The sequence below is a fragment of the Lolium perenne genome, chromosome 3 (genome assembly GCF_019359855.2).
Source record: "Lolium perenne isolate Kyuss_39 chromosome 3, Kyuss_2.0, whole genome shotgun sequence".
NCBI classification, from domain to species: Eukaryota; Viridiplantae; Streptophyta; class Magnoliopsida; order Poales; family Poaceae; genus Lolium; species Lolium perenne.
Genome location: NC_067246.2, coordinates 17,823,339 through 17,841,804, shown reverse-complemented (window position 1 = coordinate 17,841,804; position 18,466 = coordinate 17,823,339). Strand labels below are relative to the sequence as shown.

Here is an 18,466-nt window from a genome sequence, read left to right as displayed (position 1 = left end):
GACCAAAAATCTGTACAAAAAGAGGCCCTTCCTGCCGTCCTCAAACAAATCCGGATGCATGCATTTTAATAAAGGGGACCACACCATGTGGGAAAAGTAGGTGAGAGAAAGTGTGGGGAAAGAGACTAGCATGTGGGGACTAGGGGCTGCATGCATGCATGTGGACGCTGTTTTTGTGTCCATAGAGTCTCTACCGGGGACGCCGGACACAAAATGAGGCGCTAATTAGCTTTGGGGGACGCGACTGGACAACTTTTTCCCCCATTTCTTGTCCGCGGTCCCCCAAACCTCATTTGGGGGACGCGACTGGAGATGCTCTTACAAACATAATCCTAACTGCTCACTTAGCCTAGATGTGACGCTAACTACTTCTAACACTTCCAAACACCCGAAGGAGGATAAGTTGTTATAACCTTAATATATTCAGCTCGTCGAGTTTCTGGAATCGAACGCATTAAACACCTGAAAAAGCAAGACAATTAGCAACAAGTAATTACAGTTATAAGATGCAGAGATTGCACCTATATTATTTAAACTGGACCATATGGTAGTATTGACAAAATATTTAAATACACCAACACATGGGAGCTAGCTACTCCTGAACTACAAAAATCAGAATCCAAGCTTCCAATCATGAATAAATGGATCGATAAAATATGTAAAGAGTCTTACACATGATTTCGTTCTTTGTAACCAAAAAAATCTATGGACTATGATGCACGTGAAGACATGTACATATGGATTCAGAATTCAGTTAATAATAAGCTTATTGTCCTGGATAAATGAGCTCATAATCTTGAGAAGCTACAAAAAAGTCAAAAATTGCCAGATGAAAAACGATAATGAACCTTAGCTCAAAAAGGCTCACTCGACTCTGGCTTGAGAAATAGCCACACAACAACACGATCTACAGCTTGAACAATTAAATCACCGTGCTATATCAGCTCCCTCTCGCACAATAAGGCAAAGAGCTACTAAGCAACCGATGCAATGGATGAACAAACAGAAAACCCTTTTCCCGTAAATATTTGTCGCAAAACACATATGAATCCTCCTCAGCGTCTAACCCAATATTAGAATACTATGTCTCATTGTGTTATTCTATCAAGTTAGCACTTACGGTCCATGAGAATGGAATGCATAATGTTATATCGAGAACAATCGATCAGAAAAATGAATCAGATGTGGCCAAAGAATAACTAACTAAAAATAAAGTTCCAACCTACTTCAAAAGCAAAGAAGACTAATGTTATAATCCCCTAAAGTGTAATCTTCTTGCCACTTTCTATTCGACAAATCAATGTAAAGAAACACAAAGAAGAATGCAGATGGGATGAGGATGAATGCCATTTGTCCAAAGAAGTACCAAAAGAAAATAAACACGATGCACAAAAGTTCAACCTTTTATTTCTAATCATGCCGTAGGGACAAAGGCCATCATCCTAGCTGCACTCCTCCGGAATGTTCATTGAATTTATAAATCAATTGGTACCCTACATAAATTAATTGATGGGATTGTAAAGTTATACACAAACTATATAGAGCTAGATAGAGATGATATGATGGGGTATCACCTGGATCTACACGATATGAAAATTTAGCTAAGGAATCAACGGTGCTTCTGTTCGAACAAACCACATCAATAATCATCACTAGTTGGAGACAAATGGCTACCTTTCGGAGACAAAAGTTTTATGTAGATCCGGCCATGTAAACAATATGGAGAGAAGTTTGACCTTTTGATTGCAATCACGCTGCATCACTAAGGAAATCATCCAGGAGGCAGTCTTCTAATCATTTAGAATTCAGTTAAGCTTCTAATCCTGAAATGAATCAATAAGCCGATAAGCATTCAAAGTTACACATAAAGGAGCACAGAGGTTGGACTATGGGAGGAAAAATCCAATGGCAACAACAAGCATAGGCTCCTCACAATGAAGCCGAAGCCCACCACCATATATGCCCTGCACAGCTTCCGCTTGCCACCATTGCATGTGATTGCATAAAATTTCCCAGCTACTGTAAATGTAAATTACAGTGAGAAATAATATGATTAAGAAAAAGGAGATAACAACACGATTCTATAGCCACTGATTCGTTCGCACAGTTGCAGATTAACTAATTTATTCATGCATAGAGTCTACAAATCAAGTTCATAAATTCATATTCGACTTATCTTGATGACTCCATTATATGATAGTCATCTTCGAGTGGAAAAAGATTATATATCAAAGCAGCAATAACGAAAGTTCTTGAATGATAGTTGTAAACAAAAAAGATCATGTGAAAAATAAATGTGTACTAACAACATCCAGAATTAATTGCTGAAGTCGTATTTCAGCATTCTTTTGAGAGTCTACTTGCAACCCCATACTTGCTGCTATTTGAACGATGAATCATATCTACAAATCATGTTGGCTTTGCTATCACAATTAAAATTCTTGTAAAACCATGTAGGTTGATTCCGGTGGCAGTCACAAGGAATTAGACCTTTTTTGATGACATACTATGTTGCTTACAGTGTTACCAAACATTTTCTTTCTTGATGCAAACACTTTTTTAGCATAGATGCAGCTTCACAATAGGATATTACCTCCTTTGTTCAGTGGCATATATGGGCAATGTTTGTGTATATTTCCCTGAGTTGGAGGCAATATCAGGCTCAGGCCCATCGTGTAGGCTACACTGAGTGCTGAGTAACACACCGAATCTTTACACTTTGCACTGCCCATGGCAGAGAATAACTAAACTGTGTATTTTTGTGAGTGCAAAGACAACCATCAGTAATTAAGTAACTCTACTTGATGAGCTAGTCGCCAGTACAAATTGCAAAATATCCCACATGAGAAGGATCAGTCAAAAACTAGATCAACTCAACTCAAGTACCAACATTAGTTTGACCAGCAAGAACAGGTTACAGAGGCTAACCGTGCCATAAATTTCTGAATCCTACACACTATTGACAGATCCGTATGAGCCATTGCTGGTGATAGAAGAACAGTAGTAGTACTTTTTATTGATTCAACCGGTGGAAACTGCGACACTGCTGCTGGCACAAGATTAGATTTCCCTGCCGGAAGAACTCTCTAGGCCACGCACAATTTCAAGATCCCGAAGGATATATTGTAGACCTCTAATCCTCTATGATAAGTAGCGATCAAAAGCAACTGCAACGGTTGTGGTACATGTGTCGCAAGTTGTACCTTCTTAATAAACGAGGGTAGTGTAAAGATAGGAGTAGCACTGTAGCAAAACGATTTCCTATGACTTTTTAATCCATCGCTTGGCTGATGTTTATTTCCGCGGAAAAGCTAGGTGGCCATTATGCGAGGAAGATCCGAAGGAGCCATCACAGCACAGCATGGCGCGTACTGCTCGTGAGAGATTTTTCTAGAACGGACTAAATTCCAAGTCTGGTGGCAGCTACGCCAAGAAGTATACTCCTTCGGTCTATAAAAGCATGTCTAATTAAACTTTAAATGCGACTATCCATTTCCCCCCTCCTAGCTCTCAGCCTTCTACAGTAACCTTGTCCGTCCTCCACCTTTGACCGGGCCGCCGACGGCCACTCCGCCGGATTAGCTGGCCGGAGTTGGGCTAGGTAGGGCGCCGGAGTAGATTAGGTGTAGATCTGTAGCTTTCTCTGGTAGTTTGTGGCTGTTGCCACCGTTTTGGGCGGATGCCCTGTAGCGGAGGCGGTGGTCGAGATCTTCGCCGCCGGATCTCGATCTTTCTAGGGCTGCTGCTTGCTCTCTCTCTGCTCCGATGGTCGGAGAGAGAGGTGGCGAGTAGTGGCGCCGTCTTCATCAATAACTTCGCGGCGACCGGTTCTTCTCTCTCCCTCGGCAGTGAAGATGAAGTACCCCTGGCCGGCTGTGGAGGCGAGGTGGGGCTTCTTCGCGGAGCTGCTAGGTGCGTTCATGCTCTGCTCCTGGCCGGCCTTGGTGGCGAGGAGGAGCTGGAGCTCGGCGCGCTGATTTTGGATCGAGGCAGAGGATCTGGTCCTCTCTGTCGATGCGGCGACTGGCTGGCGGTTGCTAAGCTGCAACTTCTTCTTGCTTGCAATGGTGGCCAGGAGAGAAGCAGTGGTGATGCAGAGCCTGCCCTTCTTCATCGACTTCTGCCTACGGGGTGCTATTCTTGAAAGTTCTTCCAAGCAGCTGGCGAGCTCGCTGTTGCTATCCAGCGCCGTCAGGACGGCAACTCTACAACCTCCGGTGAGGAGGCCTTGGTCGATCCCCGTCGCGGGTGCTCGAAGCCTCTCTCCTGTGAAGTGATTTGTTCCCCGCAGGATGGAGGTGGACAGCGGCAGCGGATTCTCGTCGGAAGGGGGCTCCCGAGCAGCTAGCCCTTGCTCCTCGGCGGCGACGCCTAGAGGACGCCGGCGATTGGTGGCGGAGGTGCCCAGGGACCTGATCGCGTTTCCAGCTTTTGTCTCAGGGTGCTTGTTGTAATTTTTGGAGGGCCTTTCTTCAAATTATGGTTTCTTTGTGCAATAGATGCCATAGGACCTCCTTGTAAATTGTACCTGCCACGTGTGATCTAATGGAAACTCTGGGGCCTTCTTGGCCCTTATCTTGTTCAAAAAAAAATAAACTTTAAACAAATTTAAATGGATCTAAATACTGAATTGTGTACAGAGACATCTAAATTTTAACAAAGTTGAGACATCCTTTTATAGATAGCGGGAGTATATCTATGGAATATATATTCGTGGGGCCAAGAAAAAAATGGAAGTCTGATCTATAATAAGTGTCGAAAACTTATTACACCAACAGTGTGAAAAAAAATATTAATTTAGTAAAAAAAATCAGACACTTATTGTAGACAGTAGGGAATTATAATACTCCGTATAGAAAAAGTGTATAGACATGTTTTACAAAATCCGTATTCATCTGTATAAAAAAAGATGTGAAGCTTTTTTAGAAATAGAGAGGGTAATATTCACAAAATCCATTCGCTTGAAGAAGTAAGATAGTGGTGCAACACTGTGCGATTGAATCACGCGATGTCTGGTTGAGGAAACACTCACGATCACCCGGGGAATGGAACGTTCCCATCCTCCCTGTTGAGATATGTATATCCGGATGTGTATCTTCTGTAGTTATGTATAGCGATACATATCTTTGTATTTATTATTGGACTCGCATCTTTTCTTGTATAGTCGATGACGTGGCCTATATATGTAACGCCATATGCACCCAATCAATACATCGTGAGTTACATCCGTTTCTACATGGTATCAGACACCTACCGTTCCTAACCTAGCCGCCGCGCCCGCTCTCCCCCACGCGCGCCACCCCACCCTCCAACCCTAGCGCCGCCACCCTTGTGTCGCCGCCGCGTGTGCTCCTCCTCACGCCGCGCCTCCCTCCCCAACCCCGCGTCGTCGCCGTCCCCCGCGCGCGCGTCGTCATGTCATCGGTCTCCAACGGCAGTAACCCCTTCGCCTACAACCCATGGAAGGGGGTCATCCACGCCTACAACATGCCGGTGCCGCGCCCGCCCGCACCTGGCACCTTCGGTCCTCGCCCGCCGACTCACCAGGCGCACTTCACCGCGACACCGCCCTATGCCCCGGCCTTCACCGCCACGCCGCCGCCCTACGCCCTGGCCTACCATGCCGCGCCACCACCCTACGCGCCGCAGCAGCCCGCATGGGACCCGGCGCTCTTCGCGGCACTGCAGCAGGCGCCCGCACCTGGCTCTTACGCCGGTGGCGGCAACTGGTTTATGGACACGGGCGCCTCGTCTCACATGGCCGCTCACCCGGGTAACCTTTCCCATTCCTTTCCCAGTTCCACCGAGTCTCGCATCATTGTCAGTAACGGCACCGGTCTTCCTATTTCTCACATTGGTTCTGCTAATTTTCCTTCTACTTCTAAACCACTATCTCTTAATAATGTCCTTGTGTCTGTTAAAACTCTTTCTCGTGACAACTCTGTGACTGTTGAATTTGACGCTTTTGGTTTTTCTATTAAGGACGCCCACACCCGGATGGTCCTCCATCGATGTGAGAGCCCCGTCGATTTGTATCCGGTGATGTCGCCTCCCACCCCCGGCGCCGCACCTCGTGCTCTTTCCGCAGGCGTTGATCTTTGGCATGCTCGTCTTGGACATCCTAGTGCCAACACGCTTCACCAAATAATGAGGGGTTTTTCGTTTTCATCTAATAAACAGTCTTCACATAGTTGCGAAGCCTGTCGTCTTGGTAAACACGTTCGTCTTCCTTTTAGTCAGTCTTCCACAGTTGCGTCTTTTCCTTTTGAGTTAATTCATAGTGATGTATGGACCTCTCCAATCCCGAGTAATTCTGGTCTTCTTTATTACCTAGTCATTCTTGATGATTTTTCTCATTTTGTGTGGACGTTTCCCCTCCGTAAAAAGTCTGATGTCGCCACCACTCTCACAGCCTTCTACTCCTATGTTTTCACCAAGTTCGGTCGCCCCATCCAGGCCCTACAAACTGACAATGTAAAAGAGTTTGGCAATGTCGCCGTCCGCACCCTACTCTCCTCTCACGACACAATTTCCCGTCTAACCTGTTCATACATGTCCCAACAAAACGGCCGCGCCGAGCGTATCCTCCGCACCCTCAACGACTGTGTCCGCACACTCCTATTCCACAGCCATGTTCCCCCCACCTTTTGGCCTGACGCCTTAGCCACCGCCACCCTCCTTGTCAACCTTCGTCCGTGCCGTCCCCGCTGGAACTATGCACCTCATCACCTCCTTTACGGTTCCCCTCCATCCTACGATGGTCTTCGGATTTTCGGTTGTCGTTGTTATCCTAGTATCGCCGCCACCACTCCTCATAAACTCGCCACTCGTTCTGTTCCGTGTGTTTTCCTCGGTTACCCGGCTAACACCAAAGGCTACCGCTGCTATGATCCGGTTTTTCAACGCGTCATCACCTCCCGGCACGTGTACTTTGATGAGCATTGCTTTCCTTTTGCACAGAGACAGGTGGTCGCCACTCCTTCTTCGACTACTGATGGTCCCCGGCGTCGACCCCCTGCCCCGGTAGGTCCGCCGGCTGCAGTGCCCTCGAGCTCGGACTCGGGCACTGCCTCGTCGTTCTCTGCCGCGCCCTTGAGCTCTGGCTCAGGCGCTGCCTCGTCACCCTCTGGGTCACTGATACGTCTCCAACGTATTGATACGTCTCAAACGTATCTATAATTTCTTATGTTCCATGCTACTTTTATGATGATACTCACATGTTTTATACACATTATATGTTATATTTATATGTTTTCCGGAACTAACCTATAGACGAGATGCCGAAGGGCCAGTTGCTGTTTTCTGCTGTTTTTGGTTCCAGAAATCCTAGTAAGGAAATATTCTCGGAATCGGACGAAATCAATGTCCAGCATCCTATTTTTCCACGAAGCTTCCAGAACACCCGAGAGCCACCAGAGGGGAGCCCTGGTGGGCCCAGATGATAGGGCGGCGCGGCCAGGGCCTGGGCCGCGCCCCCCCTGTTGTGTCATCGCCCCGTCAGCCCTCCGACTCCGCCTCTTCGCCTATTTAAAGGTCCCTGACCTAAAACATCGATACGGAAAAGCCACGGTACGAGAAACCTTCCAGAGCCGCCGCCATCGCGAAGCCAAGATCTGGGGGACAGGAGTCTCTGTTCCGGCACGCCGCCGGGACGGGGAAGTGCCCCCGGAAGGCTCCTCCATCGACACCACCGCCATCTTCATCAACGCTGTTGTCTCCCATGAGGAGGGAGTAGTTCTCAATCGAGGCTAAGGGCTGTACCGGTAGCTATGTGGTTAATCTCTCTCCTATGTACTTCAATACAATGATCTCATGAGCTACCTTACATGATTGAGATTCATATGAGTTTTGTATCACTATTAGTCTATGTGCTACTCTTGTGATGTTATTAAAGTAGTCTATTCCTCCTTCACGGTGTAATGGTGACAGTGTGTGCATCGTGTAGTACTTGGCGTAGGCTATGATCATAATCTCTTGTAGGTTATGGAGTTAATTATTACTATGATAGTATTGATGTGATTTATTCCCCCTTCGTAGTGTGATGGTGACAGTGTGCATGCTATGTTAGTACTCGGTTTAAATTGCAAAGATCTATTATGCTCTAAAGGTTACTTAAATATGAATGCCGGATGTTGTGGAGCTTGTTAACTCCGGCATTGAGGTGCTCTTGTAGCCCTACACAACGAATGGTGTTCATTATCAAACAAGAGTATATGTAGCACAAAGGAAGAGAACTTATTTATTTATGTGATCAATGTTGAGAGTGTCTACTAGTGAAAGTATGATCCCTAGGCCTTGTTTCCAAATACTGCAATCATCGCTTGTTTACTGTTTTGCTGCATCTTTACTTCCTGCAATATTGCTACCATCATCTGCACGCCAGCAAGCACTTTTCTGGCGCCGTTACTACTGTTCATATACATTCATACCACTTGTATTTCACTATCTCTTCGCCGAACTAGTGCACCTATACATCTGACAAGTGTATTAGGTGTGTTGGGGACACAAGAGACTTCTTGTATCGTGATTGCAGGGTTGCTTGAGAGGGATATCTTTGTCCTCTTCCTCCCTGAGTTCGATAAACCTTGGGTGATCCACTTAAGGGAAACTTGCTGCTGTTCTACAAACCTCTGCTCTTGGAGGCCCAACACTGTCTACAAGATTAGAAGCACCCGTAGACATCAAGCACTTTTCTGGCGCCGTTGCCGGGGATCTGAAGAAAAGTTACACCACAGAGAATTGCCTCCCACGGCAACAAGTACTTTTCTGGCGCCGTTGCCGGGGAGGAAAGGTAAAAGGCACTCATACTCCGGTCCCAGGTAAAGTACTTTTCTGTTGCCGTTGTGTGAGTGCTCGAAGCTATTTCCTTTAGATCCTGCAATTGCATCTTTTTGTTTCTTGTTTTACACTAGTAAGGCATAATGGAAAACATCTGTGAGCTTTTTGTACTATTTCCTGAGTCAAGACATGAATGGTTTAATGCGAAAATTAAAAAACCTACGGAACCTTATTTGCATGCAAGTAGCAATGATATTAGTATGAACGCTTTGAACACCATTGTTGCTAATGATTTGGAAAATTCTAAGCTTGGGGAGGTCGGTTTTGATGAAAATGATCTCTTTAGCCCTCCGGGTATTGAGGAGAAAGTTTATGTTGATTATGATATGCCTCCTATTTATGATGATTATAATGATAGTGGTCTTTTGGTGCCGCCTACTATGGAGGATAAATTTAATTATGATTACAATATGCCTCCTATATTTGATGATAGCTACTTTGTTGAATTTGCTCCCACTACAACTAATAAAATTGATTAAATGCTTATGTGGAGACTAATGATACTTTTATGCATGTGAATAAGAATGCTTTATGTGATAGTTATATTGTTGAATTTGTTCATGATGCCACTGAAAATTATTATGAGAGAGGAAAATATGGTTGTAGAAGTTTTCATGTTACTAAAACACCTCTCTATATGCTGAAATTTTTGAAGTTACACTTGTTTTATGCTTCTATGCTTGTTGCATTATGCTTCATGAATTTGTTTATTTACAAGATTCCTATGCATAGGAAGCATGTTAGACTTAAATGTGGTTTGAATTTGCTTCTTGATGCTCTCTTTTGCTTCAACTCTTATTTCTTGCGAGTGCATCATTAAAACTGCTGAGCCCATCTTAATGGCTATAAAGAAAGCACTTCTTGGGAGATAACCCATGTGTTTATTTTACTACAATATTTTTGTTTTATATTTGTGTCTTGGAAGTTGTTACTACTGTAGCAACCTCTCCTTATCTTTATTTTATTGCATTGTTGTGCCAAGTAAAGTCTTTGATAGTAGGGTTGATACTAGATTTAGATTACTGCGCAGAAATAGATTTCTTGCTGTCACGAATTTCGATCTACCTCTCTGTAGGTAACTCAGAAAAATCTGCCAATTTACGTGCGTAATCCCCTGATATGTACGCAACTTTCATTCAATTTGGGCATTTTCATCTGAGCAAGTCTGGTGGCTCTTTAAAATTCATCTTTACGGACTGTTCTGTTTTGATAGATTCTGCCTTTTATTTCGCATTGCCTGTTTTGCTGTGTTGGAGGGATTTCTTTGTTCCATTAACTTCCAGTAGCTTTGAGCAATGTCCAGAAGTGTTAAGAATGATTGTGTCACCTCTGAACATGTGAATTTTTTATTATGCACTAACCCTCTAATGAGTTTGTTACGAGTTTGGCGTGGAGGAAGTTTTCAAGGGTCAAGAGAGGAGGATGATACAATATGATCAAGAAGAGTGAAAAGTCTAAGCTTGGGGATGCCCCCGTGGTTCATCCCTGCATATTTTAAGAAGACTCAAGCATCTAAGCTTGGGGATGCCCAAGGCATCCCCTTCTTCATCGACAACTTATCAGGTCACTTCTCTTGAAACTATATTTTTATTCCGTCACATCTTATGCAGTTTACTTGGAGCGTCTGTGTGCTTTTATTTTCCTTTTGTTATTTTCATTCTTTGAATAAATGCTTGTGTGGGAGAGAGACACGCTCCGTTGGTTCATATGAACACATGTGTTCTTAGCTTTTAATGTTCATGGCGAAGGTTGAAATCGCTTCGTTAATTGTTATATGGTTGGAAACAGAAAATGCTGCATGTGGTAATTGGTATAATGTCTTGAATAATGTGATACTTGGCAATTGTTGTGCTCATATAGATCATGTTTAAGCTCTTGCATCATGTACTTTGTACCTATTAATGAAGAACTACATAGAGCTTGTTAAAATTTGGTTTGCATGATTAGTTTCTCTAGAGTCTAGATATTTTCTGGTTAAGGTGTTTGAACAACAAGGAGACAATGTAAAATCTTATAATAGCTACAATATGTTCATATGTGAGCTTTGCTGTACCTTTTATACTTGAGTTTGCTTCAAACAACCTTGCTAGCCCAGCCTTGTATTGAGAGGAATTCTTCTCGTGCATCCAAATCCTTGAGCCAAATACTATGCCATTTGTGTCCACCATACCTACCTACTACATGGTATTTCTCTGCCATTCCAAGCAAATACTTCATGTGCTACCTTTAAACAATTCAAAAGCTATTATCTCTTATTTGTGTCAATGTTTTATAGCTCATGAGGAAGTATGTGGTGTTTATCTTTCGATCTTGTCATTTACTTCGGACAGACTTTCACCAATGGACTAGTGGCATATCCGCTTATCCAATAATTTTGCAAAAAGAGCTGGCAATGGGGTTCCCAGCCCCAATTAATTAACTTGCATTAATAATTCTCTTCACATGCTTTGCCCTGATCTATCAGTAAGCAACTTAATTTTGCAAATAGACACTCCTCCATGGTATGTGAATGTTGGAAGGCACCCGAGGATTCGGTTAGCCATGGCTTGTGTAAGCAAAAGGTTGGGAGGAGTGTCATCCATAAATAATGAAACTAAAATACATGTGTAAACAAAAGAGAAGAGGGATGATCTACCTTGCTGGTAGAGATAACGTCCTTCATGGGAGCCGCTCTTGAAAGTCTGGTTGATAAGGTAGTTAGAGTACCCATTACCATTCGTTGAGAACAACAAACACCTCTCAAAACTTTACTTTTATGCTCTCTATATAATTTCAAAACTTAAAAAGCTCTAGCACATGATTTAATCCCTGCTTCCCTCTGCGAAGGGCCATTCTTTTACTTTATTGTTGAGTCAGTTTACCTATTCCTTCTATCTTAGAAGCAAACACTTGTGTCAACTGTGCATTGATTCTTACATGTTTACTTATTGCACTTGTTATATTGCTTTGTGTTGACAATTATCCATGAGATAAATATGTTGAAGTTGAAAGCAACCGCTGAAACTTATATCTTCCTTTGTGTTGCTTCAAAGCTCTTTACTTAGAATTTAGGGATTTCTATTTTCGTGCCCCTGGCTCCTTAGTTGTGCTCAGTTTTCCCAGCCCCTTAGTTTTTCCTCAGTTTTCCCCAAGACCTTGTCTGAAACCCGCAGAAGGAGCTCGGACGGAAGGAATCCCGTATAGTTGACGTTGGTTGGTGCTGGCAAGTGGGGCCGCTGTTGGTGCCCCGCAGTGGACACGTCTTCACTTACCCAGATCATCGTGGGACCCATAACTTGTCCACGTTAGTGCGCCGGACCCACAGCTTACCCAGGTGACCGTTGCAAAATGGGAGCCCGAGCCAGCCCGTGCCGTGCCATTGCTTCCCCTTTCTTTCCCCGCGCCCCATTGTTCTTCTTCTCCGCCAGCGGCATCCCTTCTCCGGCAGGCGGGTGATGTCTAGTTTCTCTTCGACCTCCCGTTCTTCATGGCCGCAGTATGGACCCGTGCCTTTGACAAGATGCCCTGACTGCCCACGCCAGGAGCCTCTGAAGCGGTCGATCTGGATCGATGTGTACGTTCGGAGGCTTCAATTGCAGGAATCAATTGGCGCTATTGGGGAGCGCAATTTGGGAGGGGGGGGGGACTTGCTGTAGAGAAGGCGGTCGAGAGAGGAGCCGTTCCGATTATGCCTAATGCTCCCAATGTAGGACTGGAGGAAGTGAAGGGAGAACTGAAGAAAATGAACAAGCAGTTAAGGCAGCTGATCGAGTTGAAGAAGCAAGCTAATCTGATGGCTGGTTGTTTTTTCTGTTGTATAATTGCGATCGGATTCTTATCATTGCTCACCAGGCGCTAGAAGTTGTTACAAGGGATACCTTGTTACAAATTCATTATTCAGTTACATGTACTTGTAGTTGTTTTCATAGTTAGTGTGTGCATTCACCGAAATTACCAACTATATTGGAATGCTAAAAAAAGTTGATAATTATACCACTTTTGGGCCGTTTCAAATTACTAAAACGCCAAAACTATATGGGATCCCCTAAAAGAAAAAGGAAAGCGAAAGATAGTTGATAATTGTTAGAGGGGTGACAATAATGCATTCACCGAAATCCACAAATATGTATGCCTCATGTTTATACCGAAATTATACCACTTTTGGGCCATTTCAAATTACCGAAACTATATGCCAAAACTATATCCCCTAAAAGAAAAAGGAAAGCGAAAGATGGTTGATAATTGTTAGAGGGGTGACAATAATGCATTCACCGAAATCCGCAAATATGTATGCCTCATGTTTATACCGAAATTATACCACTTTTGGGCCGTTTCAAATTACCGAAACTATATGCCAAAACTATATCCCCTAAAAGAAAAAGTAAAGCGAAAGATGGTTGATAATTGTTAGAGCGGTGACAATAATGCATTCACCGAAATCCGCAAATATGTATGCCTCATGTTTATACCGAAATTATACCACTTTTGGGCCGTTTCAAATTATTGAAACTATATGCCAAAACTATATCCCCTAAAAGAAAAAGGAAAGCGAAAGATAGTTGATAATTGTTAGAGGGGTGACAATAATGCATCCACCGACAGAGAGAGAGAGGGGTGGCCACGAAGAGAGAGAGAGGGGTGGCCACGAAGAGACGGGGAGGGGTATACTGCCCGTTAGATCAGTTGATCAACGGTTCGTGGAGTCGATCCGTGTGACAACGGCTCAACCAATCAGGATAAGTTTGGGCTTCTGAGAGCATTTGTGACAGAACTTGAGGGCAAAACTGAGTAGTACTAACAATCCAAGGGCACATAAATAGTAAATAGACTAAGGGATTCAAACAAAAAGAATTACAAAATGAAAAATGCGTGTTTTCTACAATATAATTCATATTGGGCTACATCAAATTATTTGCAATTCAAATATACATGAGTGTGACAATTATGGCATCATTTAGACAAACTATGTTTTTGGGGAAGATGTTTTGCAAAGGGGTTTGAGTGGAAAACCATGCATCTTCATAGCTACACTAGTGATTCTGAGAAGTGGCAATTTGTGGTAAAACTTGATTTATATATGTTTGTTAAGGTTTTCTTGGTGGCAGATTGCGTAGGAAGACTTCATGAGTAGGTGCCACTATGTTTTTATTTTTTTGATTTTTTTTGCGCATGAAATGACTCAATTAGATATGTTAATCTCATTTGTTGACTCTCTGTTGACTAGCTACTTGAGGGTAAAACTGAGTATATTGCACTTGCCAGTCTAAGTACTCGAGGGGAAAACTGAGTACAGATAAAATTTCTGTATAAGGCCCGAGGTTATAACTGAGTACACCTAACGTCCCAGGGTTAGACTCGTGTCGCGGTGCACGCTGCAGCCGTGCATAGCGGACGCGTGTTGCGGTACACGCCACCTTCGTCTTTATAGAGCCCTTTTCCTCTCCCTCGACGCACTTTCTCACTGCAACCGCCTCTCCTGTCCCATCATCTTCTCCACAACCGAAGAAAAAACCCCGAAGAAAACCGCCGGCGATGGAGAAGAATGAGATGCCCATTGTCGGAGCATCAGCCGCCGGCGCATCGGCCGCTGCCCCCGTCCAGGCCCCTGTCGCTGCTTCCAACGTAGCAGCCGGCGCATCAGCCGCCGGCGCATCGGCCGCCGCCACCGTCCAGGCCCCCGTCGCTTGGGACCCGTACGAACCAGCGCCGTACGTCGCGCCGGAGAACCCCTACGACACCAGCATCATCGACGACAAGCCGGAGGTAACCCTTTGCTCCCTTGTTCTTATCCCATTTCAATCCTTTTGTGTTAGATCTAGCGTTATTAGGGTTCGTCTGTTCCTAGTTCAATCCATTTGTGTTAGATCTAGCGTTATTAGGGTGCGTTTGTTCCCTAGTTCAATCCATTTGTGATTTGCTTTTGTTTAAGATTTGTGCCGATGATGATGAATATTTGGGCACAAATTGATTCAGGGTTTGGTCAGTAAACAATTGGTGTGTACAAATTTGTTGTGCATGATCTGTGGTTTGCTGACTCAAATCCTGGATATAAGTGTGTCCAATGTAACTGAGGCTACCTCTTTTTTTCGAGCCCATATTATCATGCGTGATCTTTGTTCACTCTCTGTTCCATCATCGTTGTAATTGACTCCGTGTTTTTTGCACGATCTTTGGTGCTACGTGACAGGTGCAGAGCAGCGACGTCGACAGCGACGACGAGTCCTTCCACACCAAGACTCGTCACGTCCTCAGGAGGCTGCAGTCCGGCCATTACGATGGCCCCTTTGCTCGAGGCATTTACAAGTGCCCCTTCTGCAACAGGAAGCTCCGCGCCACCGACTTCAACTGCCTGGTGAACCATGCTGAATCCATTGGCAGATGCGGCGCTAGAGTTGGAACGACGGTGAACGTGCATGCGTTCATGGCCAAACACAAAGCACTTGGGATTCACCTGCGCAACCTCCAGGCGAGTCACAGGCGCAACCTGGAGGCGTTGAACATGCCTACTGCACTCTCTGTATGTGACTGCTCTATCTGTAGAGCAGCTTAAATTCATGTAAAATGTAGCTTATGTTGTAGGGTTCTATCGGTACTACTGTTGGATCTGTCGTGAACATATCTATGCTATGTTGGCTGCTGTATGCAGCTTATCCTATATTTTTTCTGGATTTGTGCCCTAGATTTCCTACCTGATTGGGTAAAAACGAAGGCATAAAGAAATGAATGTCGTTAAAAAACAGAAGGAGAAGCTGCTCTAGATTTGCTACCAATTTGGGCTATCAAATATGAATGAGATCGAGCGAGAGAGAGGAAAAAGGTACATTGAAAAATGCTAATCTGGGCGAAAGAGACAGAAACCACTCGTGCCCACGTCCCGGACCCACACGGCTCCACACGCTACGGCCCCACACGCTACGGCCACACACGCTACAGGCAAACAAACATGGTCTCGTCCTGTCCCACGCGGTTCCTTCCTACCAGCCCCACACGACGCTGCCCCACAAACGACACGACCCCACTCGTCAGCACGGAACGGTCAACTTAACGGAATCCTGCCGTCCGAGCTGCTTCTGCTCCTTCTGCGGGTTTCAGACAAAGGCTAGGGTAAAACTGAGGAAAAACGAAGGAGCTGGGAAAAACTGAGCACAACTAAGGACCCGAGGGCACAGAAATAGAAATCCCTAGAATTTATTGCTTTATGAGTTAACTCTTATGCAAGTCTTATTAATGCTTGTCTTGAAAGTATTATTCATGAAAAGTATTTGCTATATGATTTATTTGTTTACTCATTATCTTCATGATTGCTTTGAATCGCTGCATTCATCTCATATGCTTACAATAGTATGATCAAGATTATGATAGCATGTCACTTCAGAAATTATCCTTGTTATCGTTTACCTACTCGAGGGCGAGTAGGAACTAAGCTTGGGGATGCTTGATACGTCTCAAACGTATCTATAATTTCTTATGTTCCATGCTACTTTTATGATGATACTCACATGTTTTATACACATTATATGTCATATTTATGCGTTTTCCGGAACTAACCTATTGACGAGATGCCGAAGGGCCAGTTGCTGTTTTCTGCTGTTTTTGGTTCCAGAAATCCTAGTAAGGAAATATTCTCGGAATCGGACGAAATCAATGCCCAACATCCTATTTTTCCACGAAGCTTCCAGAACACCCGAGAGCCACCAGAGGGGAGCCCTGGTAGGCCCAGATGATAGGGCGGCGCGGCCAGGGCCTGGGCCGCGCCCCCCTGTTGTGTCATCGCCCCGTCAGTCCTCCGACTCCGCCTCTTCGCCTATTTAAAGGTCCCTGACCTAAAACATCGATACGGAAAAGCCACGGTACGAGAAACCTTCCAGAGCCGCCGCCATCGCGAAGCCAAGATCTGGGGGACAGGAGTCTCTGTTCCGGCACGCCGCCGGGACGGAGAAGTGCCCCCGGAAGGCTCCTCCATCGACACCACCGCCATCTTGTAGGTTATGGAGTTAATTATTACTATGATAGTATTGATGTGATTTATTCCCCCTTCGTAGTGTGATGGTGACAGTGTGCATGCTATGTTAGTACTCGGTTTAAATTGCAAAGATCTATTATGCTCTAAAGGTTACTTAAATATGAATGCCGAATGTTGTGGAGCTTGTTAACTCCGGCATTGAGGTGCTCTTGTAGCCCTACACAACGAATGGTGTTCATTATCAAACAAGAGTATATGTAGCACAAAGGAAGAGAACTTATTTATTTATGTGATCAATGTTGAGAGTGTCCACTAGTGAAAGTATGATCCCTAGGCCTTGTTTCCAAATATTGCAATCATCGCTTGTTTACTGTTTTGCTGCATCTTTACTTCCTGCAATATTGCTACCATCATCTGCACGCCAGCAAGCACTTTTCTGGCGCCGTTACTACTACTCATATACATTCATAGCACTTGTATTTCACTATCTCTTCGCCGAACTAGTGCACCTATACATCTGACAAGTGTATTAGGTGTGTTGGGGACACAAGAGACTTCTTGTATCGTGATTGCAGGGTTGCTTGAGAGGGATATCTTTGTCCTCTTCCTCCCTGAATTCGATAAACCTTCGGTGATCCACTTAAGGGAAACTTGCTGCTGTTCTACAAACCTCTGCTCTTGGAGGCCCAACACTGTCTACAAGATTAGAAGCACCCGTAGACATCAAGCACTTTTCTGGCGCCGTTGCTGGGGATCTGAAGAAAAGTTACAGCACAGAGAATTGCCTCCCACGGCAACAAGTACTTTTCTGGCGCCGTTGCCGGGGAGGAAAGGTAAAAGGCACTCATACTCCGGTCCCAGGTAAAGTACTTTTCTGTTGCCGTTGTGTGAGTGTTCGAAGCTATTTCCTTTAGATCCTGCAATTGCATCTTTTTGTTTCTTGTTTTACACTAGTAAGGCATAATGGAAAACATCTGTGAGCTTTTTGTACTATTTCCTGAGTCAAGACATGAATGGTTTAATGCGAAAATTAAAAAACCTATGGAACCTTATTCGAGGGACAGAAGTCTCTGTTCCGGCACGCCGCCGGGACGGGGAAGTGCCCCCGGAAGGCATCTCCATCGACACCACCGCCATCTCCATCGACGCTGTTGTCTCCTATGATGAGGAGGGAGTAGTTCTCCCCCGAGGCTAAGGGTTGTACCGTAGCTATGTGGTTCATCTCTCTCTCCCATGTGATCTTTATGTGATCGTGAGCTTTGTGATCTAGTTGAATATCATCTATGTGCTACTCTAGTGATGTTATTAAAGTATTCTATTCCTCCTTCATGATGTAATGTTGATAGTGTGTGCATCATGAAGTACTTGGTATAGGTTATGATTGTGATCTCTTGTAGATTATGAAGTTAACTATTACTATGATAGTATTGATGTGATCTATTCCCCCTTTCATAGCTGATGTTGACAGTGTGCATGCTATGTTAGTACTCGGTATAATTGCAATGGTCTATCATGCACTCTAAGGTTATTTAAATATGAACATCGAATGTTGTGGAGCTTGTTAACTCCGGCATTGAGGTGCTCTTGTAGCCCTACACAATGAATGGTGTTTGTCATCCAACAAGAGAGTGTAGAGAAAGTAGTATTTGTTTATTCAGTTATGTGATCAATGTTGAGAGTGTCCAC

The 18,466-nt window shown here is 44.4% G+C and overlaps 1 long non-coding RNA gene across 1 annotated transcript; it reads right to left on the bottom strand.

The window, feature by feature from the left end:
* Positions 1–245: 245 nt before the first annotated feature.
* On the bottom strand, positions 246–1,772 carry LOC139837476 (uncharacterized). Its single transcript, XR_011753965.1, has 2 exons — positions 1,675–1,772; positions 246–462 (listed from the first exon to the last, which is right to left on the bottom strand). It is a non-coding gene; the product is annotated as an uncharacterized lncRNA (long non-coding RNA).
* Between the last annotated feature and the right edge of the window lie 16,694 nt (positions 1,773–18,466).